The sequence below is a fragment of the Jaculus jaculus genome, chromosome 5, assembly GCF_020740685.1.
Source record: "Jaculus jaculus isolate mJacJac1 chromosome 5, mJacJac1.mat.Y.cur, whole genome shotgun sequence".
NCBI lineage: Eukaryota > Metazoa > Chordata > Mammalia > Rodentia > Dipodidae > Jaculus > Jaculus jaculus.
Window position 1 is genome coordinate 123,372,578 of NC_059106.1, and position 20,441 is coordinate 123,393,018.

Here is a 20,441-nt window from a genome sequence, read left to right on the forward strand (position 1 = left end):
TAGATTTTCTAGGCTTCTTCACTTTGCATGCCTATTCTTATCCTGTCTTTCTAGAACACAATTCGGCCATTATTTTTGATTCTGGTAAGACTGAACTATTGGCCAAGTGTCCCCATCAAAGGGGTGAGCAACTGAACACTGGCTGACCAGTAAGATTGTCCCTACATCCTTATCTGCAGCAATTTGTTTAGATACAAGCAAGGAAGAACAGTAATATTGTTATGTGGGGTTTCTGTGAACATATATAGGAGAAGAGCTGTTTCTTTCCACTGGAAGGTTGAAGATCAAAGGCTATTATCCAAGAAGCCAAGTCAAGATGAGCAGGAGGACAAGAGGAAGAGATAAAGGAAGAGGGTCAAGTCCCAATGGATGTCCTTATTTAAGTTCCTGGATATGGATTTACTTGATACCAAGCAGAGGAGAACAGCTCTGTGTGAATGGCTGGGTCTACTGACATCACAGAGCCTGAAGCTTGATATAGCCAAAGATTTTCAATACATTTTATATCTTGTATTGTTAAAATAATTTAAATTGAGTTTTTGCACGCACAGCTGAAGATTTTCTAAGTGGTATGAGAAAATAGTCTACAGCCATACCACACTGAGCCTGTCTAAATCTCACCAGCTGGACAGGGATGAGCCTGGTAGTACTTGGATGGGCACTATAAGATATCACCATGATGTAGTTTTGTGTATTATGCCAACAAAATCTTGTCTCCAAAGGAAATCTGTACTGGAAGTCCCAGTATAGAGACAAAATAGGATCACTGTGGCTGACAGGAGTGTGGAAGGATAGTGGGCCGAGCTTAATCCTTTATAGCTCCTCAAGGTAGACCTTGAGACATCTTGGCAGAAAACTCATATTTTAAGTAACCAGTTATAAAACCATCTGCGCTGTGTAGATGCTAGAGCACAGAAGATTTTGAGCTCAGGAAGAATAAGGAATGTATCCACTATATTTGTCTTCTTTTCTTCCATACTGCATTACTTCCCATTGTGGCTACATATAAATATGCATATGCTGTGGATAATAGCACTTCTTGCCACTTGTGTGTCCTTAACTGGAGGCTCTACTTTCTTTCTGAAGAATGAATGGTCTCCAGCATTGTTAAGAGGTTAAATCCGAAGACAGTGTCACAATGCATACCGTACCTAACATGGTTCCCTCTGCTGCTTGTTCCTCCAAAGTTCTGTAGGAGGCTGCTGAATTCAATAAAAGGAATGAAAGGCTGGGTTCAAGAGCCCTTTCCACTCTTAGGCCAGCTCCATCACGGTGTGATTTTATTTATCTCTCTTCTTAGGACCTCCATTTCCCTATTGGTAAGATGAGAGAACTGAGCTGCATGAGGAGTCTGAGATCCCTTCCAAGTCTGTCATTCCATGGCTCAGTATAGAACAGGATATTGGTGACTCACTTAGCAGGATAAACAAGTTCCTCCCCATGTGCAGTCTGCTAGAGTAATGAGCGGAACTCTTTCTAAACAGAAAAAAAATTTCACACCAGACAGAGTCCAAAACCTCTGAGGGTTAAACAAGGGGAAGCATAATACTAAGCAGCTGAATCCTCTAAAATAATATTGCAACATCCCCCAGCAACCCATCCCAGTTTCCATAGGCTTTCTCCTGAGTGATTTGGCTGCTACACATGGGGCCACCTCCTTCAGTGGTCCTTAGCTTCACCCAGCCCAGTACACCCTGTATATTTTGCCATTGAAAACCATATTGGGCAAAGGGAACATGATAACTCCTTTCCCAGGGTCTCCCAAGAAGACTGTGGAATCATCTGTGGCCAGTTTGTAATTATTCTTTCTTTATTCCTCTTTGAAGCAAGTGTCTATCCCAAGGAAGCAAGTAAAGATATGGTGCATTTGTACACCTAATAATGATAACAATAAAATAATAAACCACTGCCACATCTTTTGTGTGCCTCATGAAAGCAGCACCCTAGATGGAGGAGGTAGGTAATATTATCCCCAAATGAAAGAATATAAAAGTGAAAGGTAACTTACCTGACATCATTCAGCTTCACAAAGACTGAAGCAGAATTCAGACCAAGAACATTTATGTTTTCATATAATGAAATGAGTGACTTGTAAACAAAAGATTTTAATTTCTCAAATTTTTGAAAATGGAGTCCAAGATCAAGGTGGAACAGATCCTATGATTTGTGAGGATTTGCTTTTGAGAGACAACTGTCCTATTGTAGCCTCTCATGATGGAAAGGGTGAGGAATCTCTCTGAAGTCTCTGGGATAAAGGAACTAATCCCATTCATGTCCCAAAGTCCCATCTCCTAATACCATAACATGAAGAGTAGGATTTCAACATATCCATTTGAGAAATGAGGCACATAAACATTGAAAAGCATAGGCATATATTTTTCTTTGGTTTATATTAAAAATAAGCAGGACTTTTTGGTTTGTTTTGCCTTTGCAATAAAACTCTTCTCCAGATGGCCCAACATGGGTGCTATAAACTAAGAGAGTAGGTTCCTGGACTATATCTTGGTTTCAGAAGGAAAATGGGTGCAGTGGGCAAAGTCCATTAATTTTCTGAGCTGATCATCTAAGATGGATTGTTAGTAGATGCTGCTCATCAAAGTTGTCCAGTCTGTGCTACCCTCTTGAGTTACTCTACAATATAACCAGTGCAAAACTCAATGCTGAAATACATCACTCAGCAAACTTGACAGTAAGAGCTATGCACAGCTCTCTGGACAGGTGTTTTATGATTAGGATTAGGAAATGGATCAAGGCTCTTATCTAGAGGCATCTTTCCACAGGGCCTTTGGCAATTGCCTGATTCCTTATGGAACTATTTCCCTGTTTGGTGCATAAATGATCTGCCCTGTTAACTGTGCCACACTGAGAACAGGTTCTTTAAGACCTTCAGGGGATTATAAGACAATTGGGCAATATCAGCATCTATGCATGCAACAAGACTGATTCTGAGAACATTGTTTCTCCTATCATTCCTATTTGCTCTATAAAGCATAATAAAATTTGGTATGGGGAGATGGCTCAGTGGATAAAGTGCTTACCACTCATGCATGTGTACCTGAATTTGATTCTCCAGACCCCACACAACAAGCTGGAAGTAAGGTGGGCTTCTATAATCCTAGCACACTGACAGCAAGAGTGGTACAATACATGAACAAATTCATATATATGATCATTCACACTCACTCTCACAAACACAAATAAAAATAAATAAATAAAAGCACACAAATGATTTCTAACACTGTACTTAAAGATTAATACAATCCTTGAAAGACATTTTCATAATTTATACATATTTTTCCTGATTAATAAATATATTTTAATTTACTCAGACATGGCATAACTCACAGGCAAATGTGTTCAGCTTTGGACAACAGATGACTGGACATATCTCAGTCAATGTTTGTGTTTTTAGATATTTCTATGTAAAAATGTGTCTTCTGTCTCTGAAAGCTTTACTTATCGTTAAAGATACAGTCAGTATTTCTCAGAGTCCTTCTTTACTCCACCTTAGGCCAGATTAGTCCCCCATGGCTCCTCAGGTTTAGCTAAATCAAAGCATTCTCAGACAGCTTTGTGACAGTCTAGTTTCTTCTCAGCTTCCTTCATGATGTCCTGGCTTATAAGGTGTAGGAATTTTGAGTCCTGCATATTTGTTTATGCTACCAAATGCGTAATGCAGAAAAGCATCTATAAAATATCTGCTTCTTAACTTCTGGCTGAATAAAAACAGAAAGGAAAAGAGAAAGAAAGAAAGAAAGAGAGAAAGAAAGAAAGAAAGAAAGAAAGAAAGAAAGAAAGAAAGAAAGAAAGAGAAAGAAATGCAGAATTGAAATGGAGAGGAGAATTAATTCTATATTCAATACTAAAGATTATTACACGTTTTTTAAAATTATTTTTCTTTTATTCTTTTGATCATGGGTTTTCATGCTTAAAGTTATATATAATTATTTTTATAAAGAGAGAAGTATCATAGCATAAGTAAATTTATAAATAATAATGTCTGTGGAGTGACTGAGTTATAGAAATCAATATGATTTGTGATTGTGTACTCCAGGATTAACCATTCATACATGTGAGTTGTTTGTGTGGCCACATTGGGGAGATGAGCTACTGTTAGACTAGGGACTGGCTAATAGGAAACTGAGTCACTAGCCTTTATGCAAAAGAACTATAAAGCCATACCTTGCTAAGATTCAATTTTTAGACCATTTTTCTCAGGAGGAGTATTTCTTTAAGTATTTAATTAATTAATTCATTTGCACAGAGTGAGAATATGAGCACGCCAGGGCCTCCAGCCACTGCAAATGAACTCCAGGTACATGTGCCACTTTGTGCATCTGGCCACACATGGATACTGTGGAATCGAATTTGGGTCATTAGGCTTTGCAGGAAAGCACCTTAACTGCTGAGCCAACTCTCCAGCCATAGGGAAGAGTGTTTCTAATCCGGTTGGCATACTGATGCCTCTGAGACTGTCCCTTGGGAAAATCAGAAGCTCAAACACTAAACTAAAGGGCAAGCAAGGTCAGTTATCAACTGGTCCTTTCCCTTGCTCTTGGATTTCTACTCCAGAGCTCTGCTCCACTGCCTTAGGGTGCTTCTCTATATAGGTTATCTAGGAATTGGCAAGAAAATTACCAATATTCTATTTCTACAAATGATAATTGAGCTTAAAAAAAATCTAAGGGACAGCTGGGGCCAAAAGTACATACTGAGAGAGCAGCAGCACTTGACCTTGAACCACAGCTTTTCAGAGTATAAAACCCATCATCTTTGTACATTACACTGCCATTTAGTTACCAAGCACAGGAAGAATCTCTGTGGTCCTCAATGACATTGGGCTATTGAGTCCCATCACCTTCCCTGGTTATCTGATGGAAAACAGGTCATGTATAAATACAGCCAGGTGTGGTGGGACACACCTATAATCCAAGTAATTGGGAAGTAGAGGTCAGAGGACCAGGTGTTCAAGGTCATCCTCAGGTATATAGCAAGTTAAATGTTAGCCTAGGCTACGTGAGATGATACCCTGACTCAGAAAGAAAAAAAAAAAAACAACAAAAAAAAACCCACAGAGTAAGTCATAGAGTCACTTTTCATGGGCAAATGCCAGAATCTCCTTTGCATAAATAATGCGTATGTGACTTATAAAAGGAATACTCAACTGGTAGGTTGTCTGAGCTCTGCTAAATAATTCCCCACTTATGCTCATGCAGGCACCTCAAATTAAACCAGGTGGGGAAAGACATTGAAGTAGAAGAGGGATTTTCGAGAAGGGTTTCAGTGGAAGAGAGGCCAGGGAGGTGTCAAGAGAAGGTAATGGAAGGGAATAAGATAAAAATACAGTATAGTCATGTATGAACATGTCAAAATGGAAAAAATAAAGATATATATTATATATGTATATAAAAATTGGCCAATAAAATGTTATGTTACATAACAAAAACAATTTTGTATTTAGAAAAGGGTCTTGAAAATCGACAAACTACAGAAATTAAAGTTTAGCAAAAGTCTCTTTATAGAAACAATAAGCTGAAAAATAAACTCTTGGGATGAGCTTGTAGCAGCTATTTCCTGTGTCCCAGACTATCCCAAGCCAGTACCCTGAGCATCTCTAGAGATTTCTTGTGGACATTGGTAAAGATGAATGAATTATGAATGAATTATGATCACATTGAAATCTCATTTACCTTACTCTGAAATCTTGGCAAGAAGGTATCAACTGTATTGGTTCTGTGATGATCCAGAGACTGTTAAATATAGTGTTTATTCATTCCTCAAGTTGATGGGGAGCCATTGGTCAGATGCTACATGAAAGTAAAGTAATAAATATTACATGGTACCCACTCAAGAAATCCATTCTATATTTCAGTCCCTTAATGGGTATACAGGGGACTTCTTATCAATAGGACCAAAATACCTGGCAGAAACAACTTAAGAGAGGAAAATTTTGTTCTGGCTCATTGTTTCTGAGGAATTTTGGCTTGTCATGATGAAGAACACATGAGGATTCATGGTGGTGGGAACTTATGGCAGAGGCTCCTCCCATGATGTCAGGCTGGGACTATAGTCAGAGCCAAGTGGGGTTTGAAATCTGAAAGCTTGAGATCTACCTCTACCTGCCAGCCCCCACCTCTTAAATGATCCACAGCCTTCAAAATAATACCACAAGCTATGTACTGAGTGTCCACCACAGGAACCTGTGGGGAGGGCATTTCAGATTCAAACCATAAAGAGCTTAGACATTTGGTGAGATCATGGCTGCCTATTAGTCTTTACAGTTGTATACCACTCAACTGCCAGCTGGATTTAATATATTAAAAACGATAGTCTCCTACAAAGGGAAGCATAGTGTGTGAATTTTTAGAAAAGATACTTTCCCCAAATCACCAGTTGTTTTCGCTTTCTTCGAATGGCATGGACTTCTACCCCTTTCTTCCTGGGGAATTTTCTTTGCTGTTATTGTGTGTGGTATGCCTGCATGTCTATGTGGACACGTGTGTGAAGGCTAGAGGTTGACACCAGAGTGTTCCTCAGTCATGCTGCACTAAAGTACTTAAGACAGATTCTCTTTCTGGACCCAGAGCTCACTGATTTGGCTAGTTACCTGTCCAGCATGCCCCAGAGATATGCCTGCACTGCATTACAGGTGAATCCACAACCATGCATGGCATTTATGTGGGTGCTGGAGACCTAAGCTTCAGCCCTCATACTTGCACAACAGGCACTTTCAGAATGAGCCATCTCCCTGAAACTTCCTGTAGGATTCCTATCAGATTCATGCTCTGATAATAACAAGGTTAAATGAGCATCTCTATTCTGACCATAAGAATATCTCTAGTTTATCTTCCATTCACTCAGTGTACATATGATGATTCCTGATGATGCCAGAACCCTTGTGGATGGCTCTCTGGGAAAACACACCTTTCCAGAAAGAGTGGTTTTACAGCTCTCTTGAAAGATATTGATGTGAGGGCTGGAGAGATGTCTTAGCTGTTAAGTGCTTGCCTGTGAAGCCTAAGGACCCCTGTTCCAGGCTTGATTCCCCAGGACCCACTTTAGCCAGATGCACAAGGGGCGCATGCATGTGGAGTTCGTTTGCAGTGGCTGGAGGCCCTGGCGCGCCCATTCTCTCTCTATATCTGCCTCTTTCTCTGTCTGTCGCTCTCAAATAAATAAATAAAAATAAACAAAAATTTTAAAAAAAGAATGATATTGATGTGAGAACTTGCACTGTGATTTCTCTCTCTCTTCCTGATATTTGGTGTCCTCATTCACATTCATGGCCCAAACTAGGTAATTCTTATGTTTCTTTGCCAGTTGGATAATATAGAAATACATTGCTCATAATAAAGCACATAAGAGGCTTAAGATACATGGCAGAACCTGTATTAATGATGCTATGTGTTTTTCCATTTCTTTTCTTGTGCTAGGTCTGTTTCCATTGAGTTAGTAGTGTGTTAGAAATCAAAAGACATGCACCTGGACCCAGCTCTGCACCTTCCTGGGAAAAGATGCTTGCTATGGTTGGATATCAAATGTTTCTCCTAAAAGTCTCATTGGTTAAGAGCCTAAGCTGCTGGATCCAATTAGTGAGAAGTAAATGAGCTCTCTGAATGAATAGAAAATCCACTGATGGATTTCTTAACTGATGGCACTATTGGGAAGCAGTGGAAATTTTTAGTGATGGAATCTAGCTGTAGGAAATTGGTCACTAGGAGTGATGGCACTATTGGGAAGCAGTGGAAATTTTTAGTGATGGAATCTAGCTGTAGGAAATTGGTCACTAGGAGCATGTCCTTGGTGCATATATTGTATCCTCAGGTCCTCTCTTTCATTCTGTTTCCTGGCCAGCATGAGGTGAGCAGCTGCACTTTGCCATGCTTGTTCTTCTACCCTGATGTGCTTACAGTCTCATCATAGGCTAGTAACAGTGGAGCAAACTAAACATGGACTGAAATCAGGAGCTAAAATAAACATCCCCATTGAATAGTTTATCTCATGGATTGTGTCACAGCAACAAAAACCTAACACAATATTGAACAAAAGTGTCAAGGGAATTAATGTAACTCTCATAATAAAGATCTCTTCTTTTTATCTCTGCCTCTCAGTGCACATTGGGAATAAGAACCATGCTTGCAGAGTAGTGTACAGACTCACAATTTTTGTAATGTAGGTGGATCTTTTCCTCTTACACACTTTCCAAGGCTATCCCCATGTAGTCTTCCCAGGCTTCCCCTGAGGCCCACAGTGTGCCTGTGCAACCCGGGTGCACAGAGCATCTGGGGTCCCCGATTCTTGCCAGACCTGCAGATCTCACACTTCCTTCCCAGGAGAGAAAGAGCTAACACAAGGATGTAAGCCATTGTTGCTTTTCCTATGGGCTGGGCTGTTCCAGGAAGGATGTGTCCTTCCCCTTGAAATCTTATTTATTTACTTTCTAAATGAGAAACTATCAGACCCTGGAATCCCATTGACTCTGAAAATGGAATGCCTCAAACTTACATCTTCATCCAGCTCAGAACATGGGCTACCACTCACACCCATCTCATGTAGAATGGAACAGGTTATATTTTAGTTGGAAAGTAAATATTCACGGTAGAACTTACATTTTCCTAAGAATTATTTGTGTAGACCTACTCCGCAAGCCATTCAAATGAATAAAGACTTCATGCCAGGTGATTATATGGGACACAATTACTCCCTATCACAAACTGGTAGCCTACTAAAACTTCCAATCTAATGGTCTCTTGAAGAACTATACCCTAGGGCTAAAGAACCTTGTCCTGCTGTAACAGTTAAGTGCACTTCCTGTGCATGTATGAGGGCCTAGGGGCCCGAGACCAGTGGATTTGAATCTCCACCACCCACATAAACATCTGGCTGTGGCCGTGCTTCCCCGTGACCTCGGTCTGTGGGGAGTAGAGACTGCAGTACTGTGGGTACTTGCAAGTGGAAAGTTTCAGAGTCATTGAGAGATTCTGTGAAAGGAAGCCCAGGCAGCTGAGTGATGGAAGAAGACAGCAGGCAGGCTCACGAGGTGCTGCATCGGCACATATGTGTGCTTACACCGCAGCCCCATGCCTCACACACCACGCCACACACACAACAACAACAACAGAAAAAAACATGAAAAAGAGAGCTGCCATGACCAACACATTGATTCAAGCATTTAAAAGTACAGAACCAATCAAACTATTTTTAAAAGAAATGAATACAAGTACAGAAGAATGAGGTAAATAGGATAAAGATATTTCATTGCAGCATCAGGAGTGATGAAAAGCTGAGACTTAACAAAAAGTAAAATCAGAAGATCCTTCTAGTAGCTTATGAAAAATAAAATTCTAATGTGGTTTACTAGGTGGATTAGTCCATTCAGTAAGCTATAGTAAAACTACCCAAACCATAGGCATTTATTTCTTACAATGATGGAGGCAAGAACTTGAAGATAGGATGTGAGCATGGTTGACTTTTGGTGAGAGCTTTCCTTTGGGCTGTGTATGGGGAAAAGAAGGTGAACTACCTCTTTGGCTAATAAAATAACACTAAAAGTGATAGAATGGCAAAGAAAAGTAAGAAACCAGTAACCAGTCACAAACTTTAATATTTCATCTCTGAGTGACTGATTGAACAAGCCAACTAAAATAAAGTAGCCATCTATGTGGTAGTTACTGTTACTTGATTCAACATTGTTCTGGAGGCTAGGGCCAATACAACAGACAGGAGAGAGAGACTCTAGGCACCCAGGTTGTCAAGAAATCAAACTATCCTTCTAGAGATAACATGCTGAGTCTTGCATGGATGCTGCAAAGCCACAAGAGCAAGTAAATTTAGAGGAACTGAAGAAGTCAAGGCATGACATGTGTCACATATGTTCATGTGCCAAGCTTATCATCTCTGTTCTCTAGAGTTCCTCACTAAACGTCTTTTTAAGAAAGCATAAATGGGGTTGGGAATATGGCTTAGCAGTTAAGGTACTTGCCTACAAAGCCTAAGAATTCATGATCCAATCTCCAGGTCCCACAGAGCCATACACAGTGATGCAAAGCACGCAATGTTACACATGCACCACAAGGGGGCAGGCATATCTGGAGTTCGCTGGAAACTTGAAGGCCCTAGCATGCCCATTCTCTCCTTCCCTCTCTCTCTCACTGCCTCTTCCTCTCAAAAATAAGTAACAATAAAAATAATAAGAGCATCAAAGGCAGAAAAAAGAAAAAGCAGGTGGAACTGTGGGTTTGTTCACCTTTTTACAACTACAAAAACTGAGGTATGTCCAGAACTCAGTAGAACACTGAATGAGAGTAGCAGTGTTTGCAATGACTGAAGTTCAAACATACATACAACTCTTCCAAGGGCCTAAAGTGCCAAACCTAGTAATATCACATAAATTTCCTCTACCTTCTAATACCAACATCTACCTTCTAATACCATCACTTTGAGTGTTAGAATTCCTACACAAGAATCTTAAAGGGGCATAATCGTTCAGTCTACTGGAGACCACAAAAGGGTAGAAATCAAACTTAAGTTTTAGGTGTAATGTAGAACTTTAAAGACAAAGGATATGTTATAATAAAATAAAAGCAATAGCTGGAAAATTTGAAATCTTGGTGCATCTTGGTGGATTTTCTTTCCAAGGGTTTCTGCTATCTTGATTCTGAAGTCTCACAGTCTGAAAGAAGTAGCCTTCCACTCCTTATAAAGAGTAGCCATTATTTGGGAAGACTCTCCTATTAGCATGGGATCTCCTATTTGCAAGGCAACAGGGTCCCATCAAAGCCTCCTTTAATGAATGTCAGGTTGACATTCTGTGTTAAGTAGCTCCACAATCCACTTCTCAGTCAATATAAGTCATAGTGTAATGACTTCTCAAACTCTGACACTGTTGTATCACTTTTTGTTGCTATGACAGAATACTGGAGACTGGATAATTTACAAAGGAAAGAAGTTAAACTCATGTTTTTGAAAGCTAGGACATCTAAGTCTGGGTGGTTATATCTGGTGAGGACCTCATGCTGCTTCATAACATGTGATGAATACAAAAGCAAGCTGCAATGGTCAAACTTGCTTGTATAACTTCTCTTTCTACCACAAATTATACAGTCTCATGAGAAAGGACCCAGTCCCTCTATCAAGGCATTAATCTCCCTTAATGACCTAATCACCTCTTAAAGGTCCCACTACCTCTCAATACTGTTACTATGGGGACCTAATACTGATGTGAGTTTCAAAGGGAGCAAAGTACATTCAAACCATAGCAGAAACTATAGCACAAGCCAAGAAACCCCAAGTATTATCATGGCTTCACACAGCATCCTATCAGGAGAAAAAAAAAAAAAACCCTACACTTCATCATAGTTATAATGATGAGTGTGACATGTTGTTGGTCAATAGGGTATATGTGTAGTTCTGGATTGTAAAGGTTCTTAATCAAAGGGACTAGAACATAAAAGTTGCTAAGAAGTGATTAGCAAGTTGGGAAAACTCTCCTTAGATATTGGATTGAGATTACCTAGTAGAAACAAAACAAACCAAAACAAATTAAAGAAAAACAACTCCACAAAGAGAATCAAGTTCTAATTTTTAAAACCTATGGATATGTTAGGCTCACTATAGATAACAATTAGATGGCATATAGAATTTGTGTAACTAGTAAGATAACTTGAAAATATGAATATTCCAGGGAGACTTAATATAATCACAGGGTTCTTAAAAGTAGGAGAAAGAGAGAGAAAGAAATTCAAATGTCAGAGGAAAACATGAGCATAGACACCAGATCAGAGAGAGGTTGTTTTACCAGATGGTGGAGAGATGATGGAGGGAGTTGGCCTGGAAAAGCTGGAAAGATGAAGGCAATGATGAGTTAACTCTTCAAAAGAGAATGAAAGTCTGCTAATGCTTTGATTTTTAACTCAGTGAGACCTGTGTTTGACTCCTAACCTACTTTGTGGTCATTTGTGATAGCCACAGCAGTACCAGGAAACTAATACATACCCTAGCAGAAATCCTAGAAAATTGTACAAAGATCTTAATTAGGGTGGTACCTGAAAATAATGAGAAGCCTGTGGCCAGCATTGAGCTGAGACAACGCTTTGACCATGGCAAACAGATAAAAACATTCAGGTCCTCCAGGGAGAAAGCAGAGTGGAATGCAGTCAGTGTGTAAGGCCATGGAAGCTCCCTGAGGACTGTTTCAAGGAGGCTCAAAGGCTTTAACGATTACACTGGTGACAGAGATGCCTGGTGCTGGAGTGCACTGGTGATGGGCACTACTGAGAAGAACAGCTAGAAACCCTCTCTCAAGTCTTGGGACAAGAGGCTGTTCTGACATCTGACAGAGGTTAGTAAGGATGATGGGTCACTGAGCAATACAGGTGAGGTGTTGATAACTAAGTACCAAAACTCAAGAAACCATAACTACAGTGAAGTCTAAACAATAGTAAACATGACAAATAGGAGAGACTGGGGGCCAATAAAATGACTAAAAATTTCACAAAAGTTGCTTTTTCTATATTTAAGTTTTTACAACTGAATCCAATGATGGTGAAGACCCTGAATACCTCGACAAGCATATATGATAGTCATCCTTGCTCATTTTCAAGAGGTAACTATGGCCACTTTCTTGGGTGAGAATCACTGAGAACTCAGGAATGTGTAGACATTTCAGGAACTTCTGGACACAGGTCAGGATTTGACCCTGCTACTCATAAAGTATCGTGGTAGTGACAAAACCCAGCTTAAATCATGTCAACAAGCTCTATGGCCATACATGGTAGTCATTTCTGCATTCATAAGATGTACAATCAATTTGATACATTTGACAGTTGTAATGACACCTTTTGTGTCCCTACCTATAGAATAAGAATATGCATAGTGGAAAGAACCAAAATTTAAAACTCTGAAATTGACTACCCATCCCATCAAGAAGGTAAAAACAACATGGCATCCTCGGTCAGAATGTGGTAACTTGTCCAGAATGAAGGCATGGTGATTTCCCCACATCTCCATTTAATATAGCAGTTCGCTTCAGAAGAATCCAGATGAATCTGAAAGCATGCCTCCAGACTACCCCCTCAGCTCCATCAAATACTCACCTTCCTCCAGATGATCTTCCAGATGTTTCATTGCTAGGGGAGATGAAAACAGCATGAGGTCACTGACTTGTTGGATGCATCCTTTCCTATCCAAATCATGGAAGATTGAACATAATTTGCACTTCTGTGATATGTACAATATATATCCACTAGTTTTCTCAGGGATGTGTTGCCTGCTTTCTTTTTCAGTGGAGTCTGAAGAGACACAAGCCTTGAGGCCAAACCATAAAAGGACACATTATTTGATGAATTTGTCAATAAAATATTAATCACAGAAGATGAGTAAAGGCTGATAGGACTTATTGAGAGGCCTAGATTCAAAAGACAGGAGATAAACTTTCAGGATATAGAAGACACCATTGCTTCACCAAAATTTTAACATTTTCTTGTCAAAGTGAGATTGAAATTGTGGCATCTTTCATTTCTCTGTCAAATAAGGAAGTACAATGTCTGCCACACCTCTTTGGAGTCTTCACAGAATAAAAAAAAAGGGCAACTGAATATGTAAATATGAAGATGTGTGCATATGTTATTTTGAATTCATTGTAAATATTCAATGACCTTTTGCCAAATAAGGACAGTGTATACCAATGTTTATAACCCATACAAATCAAATAGATGATGAAAGACCACAAAGATGTGTTATGGTTGAGATTAGTAAAACATTCCTCTCATTATATATGTGAAGATATTTCCAAAAATGATGGATTAAGTGTAGGAGACCTGCTCTGAGGTTGAATGGTAGCCCACCATTGTCTGTCTTAATGAATTAAAAGGGGAAAAGATAGGTCCTGAGAGGTGGCACAGCAGTTAAGGGCCTTGCTTGCAAAACCTAACAACCTGGGTTCAATTTCCCAGTACCCACATAAAGTCAGATGCACAAAGTGGGTGGTGCAGGTACCCGGAGTTTGCAGTGGCTGGAAGCCCTGGTGCACACATTCTCTCTGTCTGTCTCTTCTTTCTGACTTGCTCTGCTTGAAAATAAATAAAAATTTGAAAATAAATAAAAATTTAAAGGGAAAATGTGAGACAGCTATGGCACACAAGTATTCTCTGACTTATACAAGATGGGAGTAAGCAACAAAAGATTTGTTAAAGCCGGGCGTGGTGGCGCACGCCTTTAATCCCAGCACTCGGGAGGCAGAGGTAGGAGGATCACCATGAGTTCAAGGCCACCCTGAAATGACAGAGTTAATTTCAGGTCAGCCTGAACCAGAGTGAGACCCTACCTTGAAAAACCAAAAAAAAGATTTGTTAATATTGCTTATATAATACTTAAAGTTATTGTAATATCACCTGAGAGTAGACTGTTATAAGGATGAATACTCAAATCCAAAAGTGACTATGGAAATAGTAAAACAAACAGTTATAGCTAATAAGCCAACCAAGGGGATAAAATAGAATTATAAAAACTGGTCCACAAACATACCAATATACAATATGTTCATACAGTGAAGTGCTCAACCAAAAATGGCCCACAAATCCAAAGGAATATAGTAAAAAAGAGGAGGAGAACACAACACAGAGATTGGACAAAGAGAATACAAATAAATGTGTGTGATGCAAGATCAACCTAGCAACATTACACTAGGTATTATTAAAAAACAGAGAGCAGATTGGAAGGAAAAGCAAGAGAACAAAAGAAGTATCTTGGGCTGGAGAGATGGTTTAGCAGTTAAGCGCTTGTGTGTGAAGCCTAAGGACCCGAGTTTGAGGCTCAATTCCCCAGGGCCCATGTTAGCCAGATGCACAAGGGGGCACACGTGTCTGGAGTTTGTTTGCAGTGGCTGGAAGCTCTGGCACACTCGTTCTCCCCCCCCCCCCCTCTCTCTTTCTCTCTCTGTCACTCTCAAATAAATAAACAACATTTTTTTTTAAAAAAAGAAGCATCTTGTAAGAAAACCTGTATGAATACAGCACATAAATATGTTATAAAATTAAGGACGAACAAAAGATACATCATGATGACAATTACAATAGTCAGTTAGGAGAGTGGCTCTGCTAATAGCAGCTCATGTAAATTCCAGACCAAAGACTCTTACCCACACTAAGAAGGCCATTTCTTAATTGTAAATGAGCTAATTCCTTAAGAGAGCTTAATTTTAAACAGTTTTGTACCTGACATCAAAGCCATAGCATACAGGAAGCAAAAACTGACAGGGGGCTGGATAGATAGCTTATTAGTTAAGATGCTTGCCTGCAAAACCAAAGAACCCAGGTTTGATTCTCTAGTGCCCTGGCATGTACCCATTCTCTCTCTCTCTCTCTCTCTCCCTCTCTCTCTCTCTCTCTCTCTCTCTCTCTCTTTCTCTCTCCCTCTCCTATATTTCTCTTTAAAAAATAAAATATTTTTAAAAATAAAAGTGATAGGACTGCAAAGAAAAATAAGAAACCAATAACCAGTCAGAAATTTTAATATTTCATCTCTGAGTGACTGACTGAACAAGCCAACTAAAATTAAGCAGCCATATAAGTGATGTTTACTCTCACTTTATTCAACATTGTTCTGGAGGTTATGGCCAATGCAACAGACAGGAAAGAGAGATTCCAGACACCCAGATTGTCAAGAAGTCAAACTGCCAATCTAGAAACAACATACCGAGACTCACAAGGAAACTTCAAAGCCACAAGAGCAAGTCAGTTTAGAGAAACTAAATAAGTCAAGGTATGACATGTAAGTGTCATGGGTATACATGTGCCAAGCTCATCAACTTTTGTTCTCTTGAGTTCCTCAATAAATCTCTTTTTAAGAAGTCATAAAAGGCAGAAAAAAAAGAAAAACAATACAGGTGGAACTGTGGGTTTGTTTAGAGTTTTACAACAACAAAAAACTGGAATATGTCCAGAACTTAGTAGTTCACTGAATGGAATACAGCAGCCTTTGCAATGACTGAAGTTCAAACATACATACAACTCTCTTGAGGGTCTAAAAATGGGACTTCTATCTTATGAACATTATAACATGTGAAAATCCTCATACATATCTAGTAGAGAATAATTAAAAGTAGAGCCACACCAGGTCTTGTGAGAAGGTAATTAGAAAGATTTAGGCCAGAAACAAGAAGTAAGCTAATGAAGAAAAGAACTTGCATAGTACAAATGGGTTAGGTGGTTCTCACCACACTGTAGAAATGACACACATGTGGGACATTGGTGATTTCCTTTCACTGCATAGTGAGAGAGGGTCAGCATTACTTTCTGAAGGTGCTTTTCTCCAAGGCCCATGTGCCTGGGCCTGCTGCTCAATGTCCTCTTTTTGCTGAGCACTGCAAGAGTAAAGTACACTTTTAAAAAAAAATATTTTATTTTTATTTATTTAAGAGAATGATAAATACAAAGGTGGGGAGGGGGAGAGAATGGGCATGCCAGGGCCTCCAGCCACTGAAAACAAACTCTAGATGCATGTGCCCCCTTGTGCATTTGGCTTACATGGGTCCTGGAGATCAAAACTGGGTCTACTGACTTTGCAGGCAAGCATTTTAATCACTAAGCCATCTCTCAAGCCCAAAGCACACGTTTTATGAGGTTTCAGTTTTCGTTGTCTACCTAAGATCCAGAACTATTCCAGAATCCTAAGAGAATCCCAGATGTATTAGTTCCTAGTATACCACAAACTGGGAAGCTTCTAACAACAGAAATTTATCTGCTCACTGTTTTGTAAATTAGAAATTTAAAATCAAAGTGTTGACAGGCCATTCTCTCTCAAGTGCCTCTCAGGGAGTACCCTTCCTTGTAACAATGTGGAAAATACAGCCTTCGCCTCAAAGGGAATAAAAGCTAGTTTATTCTGGAGCCAAGTATGAGTGACTATGTCCTAGGCACAGGGATTTAAAACACTCCAAATTCCATGCTCCAATATGCTAACAATTTCATAACATTTTCATAGGAACAACAAAGAAATTAATCAAATCCCATTGGTGGAAATAACAAATTCAGCAGGTTATAGTAAGGCAGGAAAATCTCTGCCATGAGCCTTAGATGTTATCTGATGACATTCTTAGATTTTTGGGTTGGTAAAAATTAAGAGGTCCATTTGTACATTCCAAAATGACTGACCTATTAGTCACAGGTTGTTGGGTTACACACAAAGATGGGCAAAAAATGGCCACTTAATGAGGCTAAGGTGGACTAAGATAATCCAGCTCTGGACCTGGACTCTATTAGCCAGTCCACAATCACTGAAGTACAGGTCATTCAGCTAGCCTCACAGACAGAGCTTCTTTCCAAGAGCCCTAGTTCACATTTGTATCATCTAGCTTCCTTCCTACAGCTTTGGCTTTGGCTTCATTCTACACTGTGTGTGTCTCTCTGTCTTCCACTTTTCTTCTATGGGCATGGTTCATACTGGTAAGGGTTGGCTCTAATTAATTACTACCTCCTTTTAGCTTCTTTGCACATAAAATGTCTTTTTTCCCTGATGCAGTCACATTTGACTTGCAGATGAATCTTTTTGGTGGGCCCAACACAACCCCATGGTACTAAGAAATACTATGACTTAGTCAAATAAATTAACTTAAAGCTTCTTCACATACCCTGTGTCTACAAGCACAACATGGATAAAGGACTGAGGTGGTTTCTTAGAGCTTCCTGTGGGCCCAATCTGGGCCAGGAGGTGTGCAAGTAAGGTGGGATGGACAGACTTAGCCTGATGACACTTTTGTTAGGAAGCTCTCCCTTGTGGTAACTTTAAGAATTGATTCTGTGAATGAGATTAGTACCCTTAAAAGAAGAGACATGAGGGCTGGAGAGATGGCTTAGTGGTTAAGGCACTTGCTGGCAAAGCCAAAGAACCCAGGTTCAATTCCCTCATTCCCGCTTAAACTCAGATGTAGATGAACAAGTTGGCATATGCATCTGGAGTTCATTTGCACTGGCTAGAGGCCCTGGTATGCCCAGTCTCCTCATCTCTTTCTTTCTTTCTTCCTTCCTTTCTTCCTTCCTTCCTTCCTTCCTTCCTTCCTTCCTTCCTTCCTTCCTTCCTTCCTTCTTCTTCTTCTTTCTTTCTTTCTTTCTTTCTTTCTTTCTTTCTTTCTTTCTTTCTTTCTTCCTCCCCCCTCTCTCTCTCTCTCTCTCTCTCTCTCTCTCATCTTCTTCACGAGGAAGCATCAAGAAGACAGCTATTTCAACATGCCAGGATCTGGGCCATCATCAGTCGCCAAAGCTGCTCCCCGAGCCTGGATATCACAGGCTGCATATGGGAGATCAGGCTTTTTCTTCAAGCTCCTGGGCCATGCTGATTTGTTATAGCCATCCAGATAGAGCACTGTACACTCATCTTTCAGTCCTTAGCAGTATGGGTGAGGAGTTTCTCTTGGGGGAAGGAAGAAGACTCAAGTGTTCAAAGGGTTCTGTCAAAATCTGGTTGAGCTTGGATCAAAGCTTAGGGAAAGATGAAAACTCCATCCTCCCACCAATGACTGTATTCTGCGGAGTCTAGAAGCTATGCAAAGCTTGTTAATGATGGGTATGAGAGGGGAAGAGGAGTCTTGACAATGCCCATGTCTTCTCAGCCTTTAGGTTGCTATGATATACTGTCAGCATGGAACCACATTGGAGATTGAGATCCTGTGGGTCAAATCAATGATTTTGCCTTATTGTAGCTGGATGGCCTCCTTCCACTCATTTAATCCAAAACTTCATTTTATTCACTTGTAAAACTTGCTGTCTCCCTCTAAAAGCTGAATGCATGCAATCTATGCCAGCTGCTCTCATCTCTTAGGTGGACACTGCTTCAGGGTTGGTTTTCTCCAGTGACACCTCGTCTACCTGGATAGCCAGTCTGGACAGCAATGAGGCAGAGCTGACAAGGGCCATTCACAGGCTCAGCATGGGATTTGGATGGCAACTCTCACTGTCCTGATCCTTTGCTTCTTAGACACAGACCGATGACCAGACTTGTATAAATGGAAGCATCTCAAAACCACAGATGATGACTAAGGACACCTTAACACATTTATGAGTCACTGTTGTTCATAATTATTGTAGATTATCATTTGACACCCATTAAAGTTTGGCCACAAAGCTTGCCACCAGAGAAGATGGATGAGCTGTCAGCAAAGAAGCCTGTGACAGAGAGGCTCTTGGATCATTATGATGAAAACTGAGTTGATGGCAAAGTCTTCACAGTTGTGGAGTATCATCTGCTCAAGCGCGGGCAGCTCCAGCTCAAACCACATCCGTGACTCTGGACTTCCATGGGTCTGTCCCTATCTGGATCTTGGCTGTTTTATCACAAAATACTAGAGCTTCACTTGACTAATGGTTTTCAAACATGCCATGGCCTCTTCAGCTACAGCAAAGCATCTTGGACTGCACTATATAATGAAAATGTATTCCTCACAGTTCTAGAGGATGGGAAGTCTAAAATCAAGGTGCCAACAGATTCACGTGGTTGTGAGGTTCCATCACTGCTTCAAGAGAACATCTTGCTAGGCCCTCACAAGCTGAAAGGACACAGCAATCCCATCAGCCTTTTAAAGGGCACTAATCTCATTCGTGAGGGTGGAACGCTTATGTCTCTACCATTTCTCCAAAGGTCCCACGTTTAAATACTGTCACAATGGATATTGGCTCCAACATACGAATCTCAGAGGATCACAGATGTTCAGATCATAATACATATAGTAGAATCTTCTATTCTCGTCCATGAGACTTTATATTGATCCAGGGGTTGCGTTGGTTGCAGCTGGGGGACGACCTCAGGGCAGCCCCTCACCTCTCCTTGATGACTCTTAACACATTGTAATCCCAGCACCACTAACTATTCAAAAGAACTCTATTATCCCTTTTGCCAATAATAGTTCCTGTTTCAGTTTGGCCTAGCACTAAGCTTTCAACATACCTCAACTCAGCCAATTCTCAAGACACCCTTGGTCCTCACCAAACTTGAGTGATTCATTGGGTCACAATATGAAAGCAGGGATTCAGACATCACACTGTCCCAGGGCCAGATTAGCAGGCAGGGAGTGAGTCATCTATCCCCAAGGGAATTAAGCTTTCCACTGGCCATGTCTTCAGATACCATGAGAAGTGGGGATAGGAGAAGAAGCTTGGTAAGTCTAAATTCCCACCCAGTTGGAGGCTTATTTTATAGATGCTTAGGTGTATACGCCAAGGACGTCTGTCCCCTTGCAGCCACACATGAGAAGCTTAGATAGAACATAATTCAAACAGGCATTCATTAGGCAGTAGACCCCTATCTGCTTAATCACAGGCAGCAGGAGAGCAACAAAATTGAGTCAGCCTATATGTGGCTTAGCAAATGACACTGGTAGGCTTCCCTACTAATGATGTGCATCTTAGAAACTTGGAGCTGGAAGGAACTGAGCAGCTTAGAGTCCTCATGGC